The sequence below is a fragment of the Danio rerio genome, chromosome 11 (genome assembly GCF_049306965.1).
Source record: "Danio rerio strain Tuebingen ecotype United States chromosome 11, GRCz12tu, whole genome shotgun sequence".
Taxonomy (NCBI): Eukaryota; Metazoa; Chordata; class Actinopteri; order Cypriniformes; family Danionidae; genus Danio; species Danio rerio.
The window spans coordinates 40,580,051-40,596,754 of record NC_133186.1 but is presented as its reverse complement, the minus strand read 5'-3'; the positions used below and the strand labels follow the sequence as shown (position 1 = coordinate 40,596,754).

Genomic DNA, 16,704 nt, shown 5'->3' with positions numbered 1-16,704 from the left:
CAATGATTTTTTAAATAATAATAACCTGGATCCGCCGGAGGAGCGGGCGAGGGCATCCCTTTATATTCTGACATTTAAGATAAGCAAACTTTCTCATAACGTCAACACGGATAACAAATACCCTAGAATAGCGCACAGTTGCCCTTTAGTGGGATTTGCACGGCTAAGAGAGTTTGAAGCCATCTAATTATGGCAAGTATAAGCATCGTGCTGGACAAACTTCCTCTCAGGCTTCGCTGGGAGTTAGCTTAACTAGCTGGTGAGTCATAGGTATGCAAAGAGGCTCACGTGAAAACAGTCTGTACTCCGACACAAAGAGTAAATACCATGGTAACCCATAGTTTCTGACAGGACGGGAATTTTAGATGGTTCACAGTTATGGCTCAAGTAAAATAATTCTATATTATTATTATAGAATAATATTATCTTTGATATTAAAGCTTAATGTTATTCTATGATTTTATGAAATATTTTGAAAGCTTGTGCACCACTCAGTTATTAATCAGGAAATGCTTTAAAATGTAACTTTAATTCTTCTATTTTAATTGTGCTAAGAAGTTGAATGTTTATTGAACAATATAAACATTAGGGATAATATGGGAATGCTAAAAGTGTTATAGAATAGAAGAACTAGTTTGAACCAGGGCGTAAATGAACACTTTCACAACCACTTTGACTTCTGAACAGGTGAATACCCCTATCATCTTCAAAAATGCAAAAATTCTATTTAATTATGTATTTTGGTGGTAATCTATTATAAAATCTTATAAGGGTAACCCATTATATGAAGTATACAGTAGGAACTTCAAATGTATTTATAACATAATTTTGAGCGGATCATGTGCTTATGATTGACCACAGCCGGTCCCGCATTAGCTAATACATGATCCTCCGATCAGATGATTCCTAATGAGTCACTATAAATAACCACAGTCTTTATTCTACAATTATCTTCAAGAAACCCCCCTTCCTCCCTTTCTCCTCGCCGCTTTACCTAGATTGGGCAGCACGGTGGCCCAGTGGTTAGCACTGTTGCCCCACAGTAACAACACTGCCAGCACTGGTCCTTGCCAGGCCGGTTGCCATTTCTGTGTGGAGTTTGCATGTTCTTCCCGTGTCCGTCGGGGTTTCCCCCAGGTTCCCCCAGTTTTCAGTCACCATCCAAAGACATACCTCATACGTAAACAGACTAAGCCAATCGGGCACTATAGTCTAGCTCCCAGCATCAGTATTTCCTTTTCAAAGCAGTTCACCTATAGACACATCAGCGAGGGAATTTTTAAGATCTACCTAAGCTCAATCTCTCTCGCCCTGCGAACAGGAAGGAGCCCTGGGCTCAAGGATCTCTTGAGTTCAGGGCTCTCTTCCAGGACAGCATGCCAAACAAGCTTAAAATAAATCATCAGACATGTCTGAACGCTTGAAACATGTTAATATAATTCCAGTAATCTTATTCTTCAAATTCCGCAGGTGTGCACAAGGACACTACTAAACCCGATGAAGGTAAAACTTTATAATTGGACATAAAAACTGCACCAGAAATTGACCAGAAAGCAATAATTGAGAATACACTAGCATTGATCATGAAACGCTCTTTCATCAGCAGTGTAAATTTAGACTTTTCAGCTTACTCCCTTTATTAATCTGGGGTCACCACAGTGAAATGGACTGCCAACTTATTTATGCAGCAGATGCCCTTCCAGCTGCAATCCATCACTGGGAAACACCAATATTTAACCAGATTAGATCTTCCATTTCATTTCTCCAGAGCCAGAACACAATGTTGTGTTGATGCAGTGGACTAGTAAACAACCACTCAGAATGTCCTCACATTATATACTGTAGGTGTTTTCTGTGACACTCAATTTTCTTTTGAAAATAAAAGCATCCAGTTACTTTATTGTAGTAGTAAATCAATTCAATTCTTCATATTAATATAGAACTTTTTACAATGTAGATTGTGTCAAAGCAGCGTAACATAAAGTTCTTGTAAGCTTTAGTTGGGTTCAGTGTAATGTAAATTTCACTGCTGTAAGCCGAAACACTGAACACTGAAGAACAACTCCACCAAAGCACAAGTAATAATAACTATACCTTAGTTATACCTTAATATTAATAACTATGTGTGTAAAAAAGTTCATTCTTAAGTTTTACTTTTGTAACAACTACAAAACCTGTTGATGTAATACATTTCGTCATCGTTTTCCTATTCCAGAGCCGTTCAGAAGGACTGTACAACTCTGGCCTTGGGTGAAGTGTGTCGAGGCTATATGAGAGCGAGAGAGACTAACGGAATAAAGTGAAACAGCCTCTTGAAGGGCTCTGCTTCTTTTTACAGACAGATGGAGCAGAAAGTGAGAGAGAGGACACCTGCTGGTCCACAACGCTGCCCCCCCTCATGCTTCTCCTTTTTCTACCTCTTTCTCTGACTCCAGCATTAGAATTCAGCATCTCTTCTGCCTCGTCTGAGTGAGTGGGTTACTGAAGCGTGTCACAGTAAGAACCAGTGAATGATAATGAACCGAACGTGTGCGAGAGGGAGGGGAAGAGGGAGGAGATCCGAGAGGATTCCTGTAAGCTGGCTCTCTTCTTGAAACGTGGACAGGGAAAGAAAGTGAGCAAGCGAGTGAGAGGACAAACGAGGTTGTCGACTGAATCACCACCACCTCCACCACTTCACCACTCCTTTCTCGTGGCACGGGGGAGTGAGTGTGGGACGGGACGCCCCGCACTGTTCCCTCTCCCTCATACCCGTCCTCCACCAACAGACCCACTACTCCGAATGAATTCATTCATCTTCTTCCATCCTTTTGTCATTTTCCTGTCAACCTCCCTCCGCTTTATTATTATTATTTAATTTCTCTCCTTCTCTCCCCTCCCTTGTTCTCTTTTCGGAGTTCTCCCACACATTGCTATCCCACTCGTTTTGTCATGACCAAGGAAGAGAAAATGATCGGCCGGCGAGCAATGAGAACCAAAAAGGAACGGCGGTACGAAGAGAGCTCTGTCCGGATGTGGAGTTCAGGACTGCAAGTAGCCGGTCCTCTCCAGGTGGATTATCCAAAGCAGAGAATTTTTGAATCCCACAGCGAAAAGAAAAGAGCCGTACTGAAATCCTGAGGGGGGACGAATGTTCTTGCACTTTCCTTGTATTCAGATAGTTCTCAACTTGTTCTGCATTGTTTAATTCGATCTCTTGTTTCTTGCTTGTGTCTCCAAGCCCCCCTTTCCTCTCTCTTGTCTTCGATTTGGGACATTTTGGCTGCTCATTGTGAAGAATTCTCGGGACTGTGCTCTGAATAGCACTTTTCAGTCTAATTAATTCCTTTCTGAGCCAAGATTCGAAAAGAAGCCTTTTTTCCTCACTCGGCCTCCCTCCTTTTGAGACCAAAATAATTGGAGCTGTGGATTCCACTGTAGCCGTGCCACAGGACCAAGTTGGACCAATCTGGACACAACACCTGGTGCATTGTTTGCAAGAGAAGCCATTTTTCCCGTTTTCCAAATCACTTTATTATCTCTCCGAGGGGGCGCAACCACCCAAGCCTTGGGCCTTAGTAATCTGGATATGTTGAAGTGAAGAAATGGAGACCTCCAAGGAGATGAAAGTGAAAACAATGTTTCTGAGCCCTAATCTGAGAACTAGATGAACTTATCCTGAAAGGAACAAGCAGAATGAAGGACAGAACTGATTTGGAGACCCTTACAACCTTGTGAATCTTCAAATGATACACAAAATTAGCTGAATCTCCCTGTCCTTCTACATTTTGTGTCCTAACTAGAAAACATGAAAAAACGAAACCAGCATACCAGGAATTGGTCTTTTGCGCTCATTCCAAGGCACTGAAAAAACTTGGGCAAGTCTGGGAACCCTTCGTTGGGCTGTATTGTACTTTTTCCCCAGCCTTTTCATTGCACCCCCCATTTTTTTCTACGTTAAGTCATTCACAGGGGCACTTTCTCTCCCCCTCCTCCTTTCGGTAGCTGAAAGCCGCTGATCGCTAATCCACGGCTGTTTCATCAGATTCTCGTGCTGATTTCTACATTGATTGGCCGTCTACTTCAGAACCTCTCCGGCTCCCTCCTCTTGCTCTTTCACTCTCCTTCATCCACTTCTCACTCTCTCATCCCCCTCCCTCCTTCTCTCTCTCTCTCTCTCTCTCTCTCTCACCCTGCCTCATTGTCTCTGTGTGCGGCAACAGTGCTGCTGGAAGCCAGTCCTTTTCACTGCTCGCCAGACAGAGGAAGGCAGAGGTGAGTCCCGTCAAATGCATCCCAAAGCCATTGCCCACTCTGTCTCTGACATCGCTCTCTTAATGTGAATGTCCACCATTGTGTTTGTTTATCTGTTCTCAAACTCTCTGTTGCCATCTGGCATAAGTGTGATTTTTGTGTTTTCCCTCATTGCGTTGTCGGTGAGTGTGAGTAAATGTGGTCTCCGCTGGTGTGTGATGGCTTGGTTCTAGCAGGTGTTTTTGGTGGTTGGATGCAGTTGCTTGTTACTAGAGTGTGTGTGTGTGTGTGTGTCTGATTTGGGATGCATTTCCACTCATGGAGTGTTGCTGTGGTTGCCTTATCTCAAAGTTCAGCATGCAAAAATCCTTTAGGGTCTAAAATGTTCTGCGGAAAAAGAGAGATTCGCTGACCGGTGCTTCAGCTGCATATGCTTTACGTAGTGCCGCTGTGCATCCTTGCATATCCACAGGACAAGCGTTAATAAATGCATACACATGCATATATGTTATTATGCACTTTAAAACTTCAATCTCAAGCACTTTCTGACATGAATTTTATTTCACTATGGCAAATTTAGTCGTATCCCTAGGGCTGGACAGAAATAGATCCCAAGCTAAATCAGGACAAGCACCAAGACTCCATGGAAAAAGGTGTTACGCATGACCAGACTTCCGTGCAAAAACTAAACTGAATTTTAGAAAAAGAATTAAAATAGAGACAAGGAAAAGAAGATTTAAAACAAGCAAAGATGTCACATATTTAAGCAGGACAGGTTTTGTACATTTTTACCATGTTTTATTGCCGTCTCTTCATTTGTCCCATAAAATGATGTAAGCTTTTCCCTCAGTATCACCTCATCCCCAAATCGGATCATCCACATATTGCACCAAGACCTTCATCTTTATTAGGTGCTAATGTCTGCGAATATATAATACAAATCTATAAACGTATAATAGACATGTTTAAATAGATATAGTGTCATATATATATTCTTAATTTACCTGTTAATCATCTACATATCAGCATGTAACTGTTAAAATGTATTTTCTGTTTTTGAGCATCGCTTTAAACTATCTTTATTCTACTTAGATTACTAGAGTTCTCAGTCTAGCATTGTTGCGGTTAAGTTGATTGGTTTCTACTGGGTCCTTGCAGCAGCATAGACAACTGAAGTTTATCTTCATTTGCTGCATGGATGCAGAGATAAAAGACTGACACATTTCCTTATTACTGCTCGCAAAATGTCAGCAAATGCAGCTTAAGCTTGTGTAAGATAACAAGTGGAACCGTAGATGGTAGCGTGGAGTCAAAAGACATCATAAAGTGGATTTTTCACAGCTAAACAGGATTCCCTCTATATTCAGGGTTTCCCCGCTGCTTCGAGATGGAAAGTATAATGTGTTTGTGTGTGTGTGTGTTTGAGCAAAGGGAAGGGGAGGGGAGTCGGACACACAAGCTGCGAGAGACGATTGACAGTAGCTAAATTGGTTCAGACACATTACGGTTGGATCTATCCCTTTTTTGCAGCGGGGACGGACACCTACGGAGGGTACGATATATGTTGTCGTCTCAAAAGCAGCAGGTCTTCAGAATCCTGTCCTCTTGTGTGAATGCCTGTCTTCCCGAACAAAGGGGTCCAAAAGGTTGAGGGATAGTTGTACGCACCCTGCGTGACACAAAATACAATCCAGCAGTAACAATAGCCAGCGCATAGTATAAAATGGTGATTTCTGTGTTAAAAATACCAAGAGTGGCAGAGTGGAAGCTCGGAAGCGACAGGGTCTGGCGGTCTCACGGAGATGCAGGTGTCCAGAGATGGCAATTCCTCCACACCTCCGCACTCAGATACTTAAGATGACACCTCTGACAGCCCCGCTGTCAGTATCAGACTCTGCCGAGAGATTATCATTCGCCTCGAACAATGTCTCCCAGTCCCCTATTGTCCTTTCCACAACTCTCCGGCTGCACATGTTTGGCTTTCCGTGCCATTTTCCAAGGAACTCAATGACCCTGAAGACAGCTTTCAGATGCTGCTCTAGGCTAAGACACGTAAACTTGAATGTAGAGTAGTTCTTTTTTCTAAATTGGTAAGATTCGTGAAATATCGCTTGATACTTTTTTCTGTTATTCTGATGATTTTAATGTGTACCATTCATATTTTTTAGCGGTTAAAGTATAAATGATTACTAAAAATGGTTTCAACATATAATTTTGGTGCTATAGGCAATCAACCATTACGTCATTCTGTTGCCTGTTGCTGTGGGCGTTACCCTTTGAGAAGGGTGGCGTGACTTTTGCGGTCTCCCGTCCAATCACTGTTTACACCTCCCCTTGCCCAGCTGCATATTCAGGGCGTGGCACATTCTCTCTGACAGCCATCATTCTGTCCGTTTTGTCATTTGGCTTTCAAGTTGAAGAAGTTAAAGGGATGCTTCATCACCACCACCCCCCCACCCCCTGCAGAAGAATATAATATTAAAATAGCTCTAAATAAATGTGTAAATCTAAAAAGGTGTGCGTAATGCATATTTGAAATGACAAAGTCAATATATCATGAAATAATTTTAATCTTTGGTGAACTATATCTCTTTAAATAGATTTTTTTTTCCCAAAATGGTAAATACAAAGTATTGTAGAAAATTAGACTTATTTATCCTGTGCAAGCCAGTTTTTTTCCATCATATTTGCGCACTCAAAGGTAGAACTGACATCAAGGATGTCTTAAACTTAGTTCGGATGCTTTTATTTTTTGTCAGGCAAACATGATGCGATTGTGTTGTTGAGGGGGGAACCCTGCCTAGTGCATAGCAGCTGCCATTCTCGTATCGAAAAAGAGGGGGAGAGTTGAGCATCCTACGTTTGAATGATGAGAGCTCTCCAGCATACAGAAGCGTGGTCATACTGAGGCCCATTCACTCCCTAACATTCCCTGGCTCTTACTCATTTTCTGAGAAGAGGGGCGCGTCGCCCACCAGCCTCCTTTCGACGCCTCCCTCCCCCATTTTTATTTATCTATTCTCTCATTTTCCCGGTAATGACTCTCTCCCGTCAATTAGGCTAACTCGTCGCCAACGTTCCTGAAGTGAATGAATACATGATGATGCCTCCCCTGCCGTTCCCCTGCTCCTGGGAGGTGCGAAGAAAAAAAATCAGCGCGATCTTGCAGGGGAAGGCATTTGCCAGAGATAAAGCTAATTTAATCCGATGAAATGTGACATTTGGCGGCGGACGCTCCCACTCGGCCAGAGTGCAGGTGCTGCATCAAGATTAATGAATCGCCAACAGCCCATCCATTCGCACTGAGAGAGAGAGAGAGAGAGAGAGAGAGGGCGCAGGGGGTAGGGCCAGAAAGACTGAGATAGAGTGAAAAAGAAAGAAGCAGAGAAAGAAAGAAACATTGAATGCAATAGAGGACAGTGGTTGGTGGGAGGTCAGGTACTCTGTTAAAGGAGGGCGTTGAGCTGCGTGCTGTGTTTTGTCACCAGGGACCCGCTGTGAGAGATTGAGAAGGCGGCTACCTTGATTAGAAGTGAGAGTTCTTGCTCCCCATATCTCTTTTTTCATCTTTCCGATCCTCCTCTTCAATCCCACTGGTGTTCTAAAGTGACTTGTATAAGAGCCCGTGGCTTGTTTTCGTATCTGTGCTCGCATATGCACAAGTATGTTTACTTGCGTAGTTAACGGCGCCCACGGTTGGTGGGGAATTTCCTCGCGTGAAGAGCACGGCACAGCCAAAGGAAGCAGATTGGCACTTTTGACTCATGCCAGAACATAATAAATACTTACTGCCTCTTACGATTACTTCTGCTTAGAATTTCATTAGGAAATCAAGCCTATTAGCTCTAAACTATTAGCTTTTCAAGTCAACACTGCAATTATGAAGTGTTTGCTTGCCTACTGCGAGCTGAGCTTGAAATAAAAGCCAAAAACAAGTTTGGACAAATTTAAGAACTGCAATTTAAACACAATGTTGTCTTTTACATACTAATACATTATAAATGTTTATGTATTTAGTCATATCTTAAAAATATAGATTTTATTAATCACTTCATAAAAACATATACATTAACACTATGCATGCATCATTGCTTTTAAGGCCATTGTCATTGTCTTTTATACGTACATCTAATACTCTCTGAATACCTTAAACTGTGCAGCATCTGTTTTGTTTATTGTATTTTCTATATATAGATATTTGAAAACCTTTAAATGTTTTGTTCTTATACAGACAGTTAGCAGGTTGAGGGTGTTTTCATATTCCCCTTCCGTTATGTTCTGATTTCACCTTGACCTCCCTGTCTCCTAACTTATAGAGGGTGACAGGATGTCCTCATTAGAAGAGAAAAAGAGGGCGTTCTGCATTCACCAGGGGACCTGATTACCATATAAAGTGACAGTGTACAAAAACAAAAACTGTAATCTACTGTATGAATCTTAACTTCTGACCTTGATGAGAGATACTTTGCTGTGAACTGGCTACATATTAGCTTGATGCTGAATTATAGTTCCCAAGAGCCATCTGTATCCGGCAACCCGGTAACAGTATCTTTTCCTTATGCAAATCAAGCGTTTGTGCAGAAATGATAACCAGAGGAGCTGCAAAACCTGCTTTTTATGAACGATCCGCCTCAATGATCAGAGGTTTTGCCTAAATTCACACATATTGCATTGAATCATGGCAACCACTAGACCTGAATGCAGGCAAATTGTAGGCATAAATCCTTGCTGACACAAGATCGATTTGAAAAGGATAAAATTTATACAGACAGTAAATAAACACATTATAATAGCAATTAACTTCAAAAATGGATGTGAACTATGAACTCTTAAACACAATGAAGTTCCTTTATTTGTATTGATGGTTCCATGAAGAACATTTCAAATCCCTAGAAATCGTGTATCTACTTAACAATTTTCTTTATGGTTCTGTATAGTAGATAAATGTTCTTAAATTATTAAAATGTTCTTCACACTGCAAAATGTTGGGTTTCTCAACTCTGTCTCAAATTGGCCACATCCATATCGCCCTGCAGCCTGGCTACTCACTGAAGCTAAGCAGGGCTGAGCCTGATCAGTACCTGGATGGGAGACCATATGGGAAAACTAGGTTACTGTTGGAAGTGGTGTTAGTGAGGCCAGAAGGGGGTGCTCAACCTGCCGTTTGTTTGAGTCCTAATGCCCCAGTATAGTGAAGGGGACACTATACTGTCAATGAGTGTCGTTTTTCAGATGAAACGTTAAACCGAGGTCCTGACTTCCTGTGGTCATCAAAAAAAATCCCATAACACTTTTCATAAAGGGTAGGGGTGTAAGCCCGGTGTCGTGGCCAAATTTTCTCCATTAGCCCTTATCCATCATGGCCTCCCAATCATCCCTATCTACCAAATTAGCTCTATCACTGCCTCTCCTTTTTAGTGTCCAAGTGGTGTTGTTGTGCTGTGGTTGCCGTTGCATCATCCAAGTAGATGCTGCACACTGGTGATGGTGCGATGTAGAGAGAGATCTCGCCTTTTATTCGGCTTTTAGGCATCCACAATAAATGCACTATATACACACATTACATTACATATAGACAAACTCAGCTGTTGGCTTAATTTGTTTTTATTTGAGACTTTAACCCACTGTCCACAATTGCTCTAAAAATGGTTTAAAACCTTAAGTGTATGAATAGTAAGTGGTTATTTAAAAAACCTTGCACTAAAAGGTTCTTTGGGGAACCAAAAAAGTTCTTTTAAGGCACCATTTTGGTTCTTTGTGGCTTTTTGATTTTTAAGAGAGTAGATTTGAGTTGAGGGCCTCTGTTGCATGGGACAACCGACCATTATGTAAATAACCATTGCAGAATTCCATGATTGGCCAATCAGAAAGAAGAATTCCCCAGAGCCGTGTGGTGATCAGAGTTATCTGTGAATCAGATTCACTCACGAATACAGGGCTTCTTTTATACTCACCTCCCTCCCTTCACATCCGGTTCGGCTTCAGCAGTCTCGCAGTGAAACTCTGAATCTGTGGCATCTCTGTAAAAGCTTTGTGACCTTTTCTTACCTGGTTCCGCTGCTTGGTTTTGTACCTGGTTACTTGAAGATAATCCTTCAGGAGCGCAGCAAAACATCACTTACCTGCACAGCACTGTTTTTATTGAAGAGCGATCAGATCCAGCATCTCAGACGCCCTCCACCGGAGACAGAAATGGGCTCACATTCACATTTTCCTCCTTCTGAGCTCCTCATTTCAGATTTGTGCTCGTGAATGCGCTCTCTGTGGAGAGCTTTACTATGTGGGCCAGGATCTTTCCATATGATTAGCGAGCTTGATAAATGGGACTGTATAATTATGTTGTGACTATTAAGAAGTAGCGGTTAAGCCGTTCTATAAGAAGTGTGTATATAATTACATGGTGTTTTATCAATAGGCTTGTGCGCATCTGAAAAGAGCTCACGCTGGAGGCAGCTGCTCTGTAGTGCTGGGCAGCACAAAGACCCAATGGAGAGTCCTCTCTCTCTCTGCTGTCTGTCCCTTTTTCATATCCCCGCTCTGCTTAATCCTGTGAAAGATCAATTCGCCATATCCTAGTGCTGCTCAGCAAGGTTATGGTGGCCTATAGCAGTTTGGGCTAATAACACCCAGCAGTTGAAGTGCTTTAAGTAGGTCTGCATTGCATCATCAATAGTGCTGTTGTAGAGATCATGTTTATCAAATAGTTAATACTACTGGTGATGCCACATTTACTCAAACAAACTTTAAAATTAGGTCTTAAATTTTCTAAATATTGAAGTAGCACTTGCTACAGGTGAATTATTTTGCTCTGAATGTTCAAAGAGATCCTAAGTTTATTTTTGGTAAAGTAAGTCTTTATTAGTCTCGGTTTTGGATATTTAAAATCAAATACTTTATTTTTTTTATCTTAAAATCTAATTTTAGGGACCAAGCATTACTGTGCATATGCCCTATTGGATTTGCTTTGTTGATTATTACTATTATTATTATTATTAATATTCTTCTCTAGACTGAATCGCCATTTTAAGGGCAATCCTCGCAAACTCACAAAAGTTTGCACATGCACCAGAAGGGGTGAAAATTCACGTTTGTTATAGGTTTCGAAAATGGGTGCAACAAAAATACCTCAACAGCGCCCCCTATGCACATTTGACGGACTTGCCCCTGAGCTATGTTTCATGCTCATGTCCAAAAATTGGCATACACATCAAACATGCCAATACCTACAAAAAAGTCTCTTAGAGCGAAATCTCAAACCCAACAGAAAGTCAGATATTGAAATTTATAAATCATCCTAGAAGCCATTAAACTGTCTAATTTTGTTGATAATGTGCTCCCGTTTTGTTAAAAAATGATTAATTTATTAGTAATATATTGTATCAACCACTAAATAGCATATTTTTATCAATAATAATCGTATAATTATTTTTTTCATTTGAATAATCCACTAGATTGTTACATAACTTCTTTAATAACATGCTCCAATTGTGTTTTATGTGTATTTATGTATAATTATTTGTATAAATCACAACATTTTATACAGTTGTTGATAAACTCAACTTTTAATGTAATGTATATACATTCTGCAAATGTATGCATATCCATTTACACACAGTGTTTTATGTTATTACTTTCTACAGTATAGTTTAAGAAAGCTAACAGCAATATTATATATATACAATAGCTATTATTCCAGACATAGTTCTGAGTCAGGCAAAGAAACCATGAACTGGAGTGTAAGAGGTTCTCTATTACTCCTTAGAGGTCGACATTAAACTGCAGGCTGCCACAGCAGAATGATAGCTCTAGTATAAATAAGCTGCCTCAGTAAAAATGTGTGTGCTAAATGAGTAACAAAAAAAAAAAACCTCCAACAAAAGACAGGTTTTAAATTACTATCGCGCTCCTCTAGAGGGAGCAGTCGAGTCCAGACATGCTAAAGCAGCATTAACCACAGTTTTGTGTTTTTAAGGTCATATCTGAAAGAGGACATCGCACCCTGTGGTTTATTATTTGCTGCCACTTCATTGACTTAACCCAGATGGACAGGTAGCGCTCGTTCACAATGCTAGTTTTGGCCTCTACAAAGAGCTATTTGGTTGGAGAAGAGAAAAAAAGAGAAGAAAAAACGGCGCTGTAAGTGTCCTCAATGGAGGCTTTGTTACAGGGGCCAGGACCCAGCGTGAGAGGGCTGAGGGCAGTGATGGATAGTAATACCTGGCCCCCCTGGTGCCTCAAATGCCTCAGTGAGATACCAGCTCCACAAACACTGCCTCTGTCCGGCTCCTGTCCCTCTTTCCCTGGCCAGCTTTGTGTGTTTGAACAACCAGTGCTTTTTTCTTGCTTTCACCCCCCCCTCTTTCGGTCTCGCTCTTCCATTTTTCACTCAAACGGAAGGGAGGGAGAGTTTGACCAGCTGTCCAGACTCACCTGTGGACGGTGAGCAGGAGGAAACAGGAGGGAAAAGTGTTGCATTTGTCTTTGAAATGCACAAGTTTTGAGACATTTTGCTTTAGTTTCTTGGAGGCTGGCGGAAGAGAGAGGATGTGCGGCCCAGAGAGTTAAGCGGGAACTGAATTTGAGGTCTGTTCGAAACTTTTTTTTTAACATTCTCTTTACTATATATTTTTACATCAGCATTTTAAAACTTTATATTTCTTTTGAAAAAAAAGTTTTAAAATCATGTTAATATTATATGTATAAGACAACTAAAAAAATTCAGAGAAACGAGGGGGAAGAGGAAAAAGAACAAACAAAAAAAAGTAAGGGGGGAATTTGAGGTGTTTCTACTAGGGTTCAATCACTGCTCTCTTGTTAAACTACTCAATAAATGGATTCCATATTACATGGACATTCTATATTTAAGGGAAAGTTTTAGCTTCTCAAGTGTGGAGAAACAGGGAGGATCTTTTCGTTTCCAGTTCAGTAAAATCAATTTATGTGCCAAAGGGTTATAAATCTAATCACAATATTGATTTTTAGATATTCCGCATCATCACTGACACCAAATATAGGAATATATATATATATATATATATATATATATATATATATATATATATATATATATATATATATATATATAATAGGATATACTTGTTTTCCCACCACGTCTGATATTAATTAAAAAACTGTTCAAAGCTTTTAAAGATGGTTTTTCATCGTAGATGTAAAGTTTAAAGTGGGTTTTTCCAGATATGAATGATCTAAAATGGGTGTAAAAATACAAATTCTACCAGATAAATATACTTATACAATTGATTGCCAAATGTCTAACCTGGTGGAACTAGATTAGTTTAGTTAAAGTAAATAATATGTTTTACTTTTAACTTAATTTTAGCTGATTTGGTGTGTTTTAATTTGACTGAATAATTTATGTGAATAAATATTACATTTGTTTTGCTTAATAACACTATATTTTTTATCAGTAATGTAATTTTCTTTCATTAATGTTCATTTATTTGACAATCCACCAAATGGTATTCTTGTAATTTCTTTTAATTAATATAAATCAGTTTTCCAAGCCACAAAATGTTTTTTTTTTTCAACAAAATGATCTATTTTTGCTTGTCATTAATTTAATATTAATAGTGTATTTTATGTACATAGTTTTACTATTTTATTATAGAAACACAGTAATTCCATCAACATACAAAGAAAAAAATTGTTATTTCTTTTAATTATTTTTAAAAATTATTGTATTTATTTATTTATTTAAGAAGCACATTAGTCTATTTTTCTGAATAATATTCTCTAATTTTGTTTGCGCGATATTTTTATATATTATTTTTAGAGAAGTCACTGATTTGTTTATTTGTATATATATATATATATATATATATATATATATATATATATATATATATATATATATATATATATACTTCTTTTCCTTTTGGTGGATTATTCTTAATTTATTCTGGAAGCTACTATAATGCATCTTTTTTTTGTGAAAAAAAAAATACTCTAATTTTGTTCTCCAGTCAAGGTACACGTCGTAGCTTTTGATGGTGAGATGTTTGTGCTATTCCAGGAGACAAGATCCCTGTGCTGCAAACATAAGCAGCCGGTGGATTCCCAAATGCTTTTATCCGTGTCTATTTTGTACAGAAGTGAAATTCAGAAGCTCGTCGACTGAATTTCCAGAGTTGTCTTAACCTTAATACACACACACACACACACACACACACACACACTCAGAGGAAGAGAGCTTGCCGCCTCGATGCATATGCAAACAGTGGCTTTTCATTATAACTTTCCTTCTTTTTTTGGTTTAGCGTATGAGTCACATCTCCCCCTTTTCCCATCGCTCTTTATTTTTTCAGACAGGTTTGAGACAGATCTGATCAATGGCGCTCGGCCTCACTTCTTAACCAGACACTTTCTCCTTTCTCATGGTGCTTTTCTGGCCGCCGTCCATTTCATTCTTCACCGGCCAAATAGATCTGGGGAAGGAGAGAGATTGACTTCTTTTTGTTTGCTCGTTCGTTCCCCCTCATTGCGTTTTGAAAGCACTGACGCACACGAGACAAAACCAATCAATTGCCCTCTCCGTGGATCTTTTTCAAAAACGACCAATAACCTGATCGAAACATGATGTTGTTCACGCCGGAATTTGATCAGTGGCTAGAAAGGGGCTAATAAAATTTATCACGGTCGACCCCATAACTATATATCACATCGTTGCTGCGTTCCCAATGACGGAGAGCTCTGGGATCAGATAGATGGCTTTAAATTATAGAGAAAGACAAGGGTAATAGGCTTGTGGTCAAACTTTGTTTCTCTTTTGACCGTTAGGATTAGCTGTCGGATTTGGTCCCTCACATCCACGCCTGGAAAAACCGTGGCTTATCGTTCTGTCTTCCTGGGAAATAAATAAATAAGGCTACTGTCTGTTGCCACAGAGATCTTGATAATGGCACAAATCAGCTTAGGATCCCCCTTCTGCACAAACCTATCTCCCCCAGGATGCTGAAGGCAGGGAAGGACTTAAATCTGTTTTTTTTTCTCTCTTCTTTTCATTCTGCCTTTCAGTGGAGCTCGCAAAGTCAGAAGGAACTCCTGCGCTGAATAGGAAGTGAGGATTAAGCTGTTCTCCAACAAACAACCAATCTTTTCTGTTTCACAATCCTGACGATTGTTCTATCTATCTATCTATCTATCTATCTATCTATCTATCTATCTATCTATCTATCTATCTATCTATCTATCTATCTATCTATCTATCTATCTATCTATCTATCTCTATCACAGTTGTCCTCAACCACCAGGCTGTGGTCTGGTACCATGGCGCACAAGAAATTATTAGTTATTTCCGTTCTATTTAGTCTGAACGATCTATTATTTTGAGAAATGAATTCTCTTGGTCACTTGAGCACCCAAATTTAACCCACAAGCTAGCAAAATAACAAAGAAATAGACGTCCTTGGAAAGTTTCTTTGCGAAGGAGAAATGGCCCAGTGAACGACCATCGAATTGGCAAGGAATGGATCTGAAACCCATTTGTCAACAAATCAAGTGAATCCACCATGGCTGTGCTTGAAGAAGATCAACTGCTGGAGATCGCAAAAGATGGTGGCCTTTTATGGGCCATTCGCATATCACGTCTTTTCTGTGCACAAGTTCGGTATTTCCAATGGAGGTGCACGGCTTGCAGTTGAATGAAGAGCACCGCGAGAACTGACCGATCAGCTTTACACAAGACCAGTGGATCTCAAACTTTTTTCACCAAGTACCACCTCAGAAAAAAATTGTCTCTCCAAGTACCACCATAATGAGTACAATTAAATTACAGTAGCATAGTAAGCACAGTAAAGAAGCTACAGCACTGCACAGTTCACAAAACAGGCAGATTAATTCCTATTATTAAGAATATTTATTATTATCAGCCACTTTAAACATTATAAATAGTTTGAACAATAACACTGTACTGTGCTTATATATATATATATATATATATATATATATATATATATATATATATATATATATATATATATATAAACAAACAAAATAAGACATTTAAATTGAAATGTGCTTTTAAAAGTTAATCAAAAATGGTAGACTACTGTTCTTAACAAGTAAATAAAGCTCTTGTACTTAAATGTAAAGTATTGCCATGTAGTAGCCTATTCATCAATACCTGGAGATGTTGCTTGGACCTCATAAATGTAGTCTATATGTCATCACATTAATATATAAATAATTTTTAACTATATGTAGCATAGTACATAATACATATGACATATTTGATTCCTCCGCGTACCACTAGAAGGAAGCTCACGTACCACTAGTGCTCAGAGCCACTGCGCTAGACCAAGACAGAACTTTCAAACACTGCAGTGCTTTTTCATTTTCTCAATAAAAAAAAAAAACTTGTATCAGAGTCACAGCAATGTTTTGTCAGCTTGACATCCTCTGAGAAAACGGTTGATGTTTGCCTAGCAGTCTAAGTAAATAAACCCCCCAGGC

General features: G+C 39.5%; 2 protein-coding genes across 8 annotated transcripts in view; one reads left to right on the top strand and one right to left on the bottom strand.

Annotated features, from left to right (window-relative positions):
• Positions 1 to 16,704, bottom strand: part of sox13 (SRY-box transcription factor 13) — a 675,553-nt gene that overhangs the window by 251,048 nt on the left and 407,801 nt on the right. The gene's annotated exons all lie outside the window — the stretch shown is intronic.
• Positions 1 to 16,704, top strand: part of blacat1 (BLACAT1 overlapping LEMD1 locus) — a 272,886-nt gene that overhangs the window by 241,287 nt on the left and 14,895 nt on the right. Inside the window, exon 1 of one of the 7 annotated variants that reach the window (XM_073917090.1) lies at positions 4,217 to 4,254. The exons of 5 other annotated variants lie outside the window; for them this stretch is intronic. The gene's annotated coding sequence lies outside the window, so the exon portion shown is untranslated. Of the gene's footprint in view, positions 1 to 4,216; positions 4,255 to 12,655; positions 12,817 to 16,704 lie in introns of those variants that run through there. One more of the 7 variants, XM_068218659.2, reaches the window with a different exon arrangement.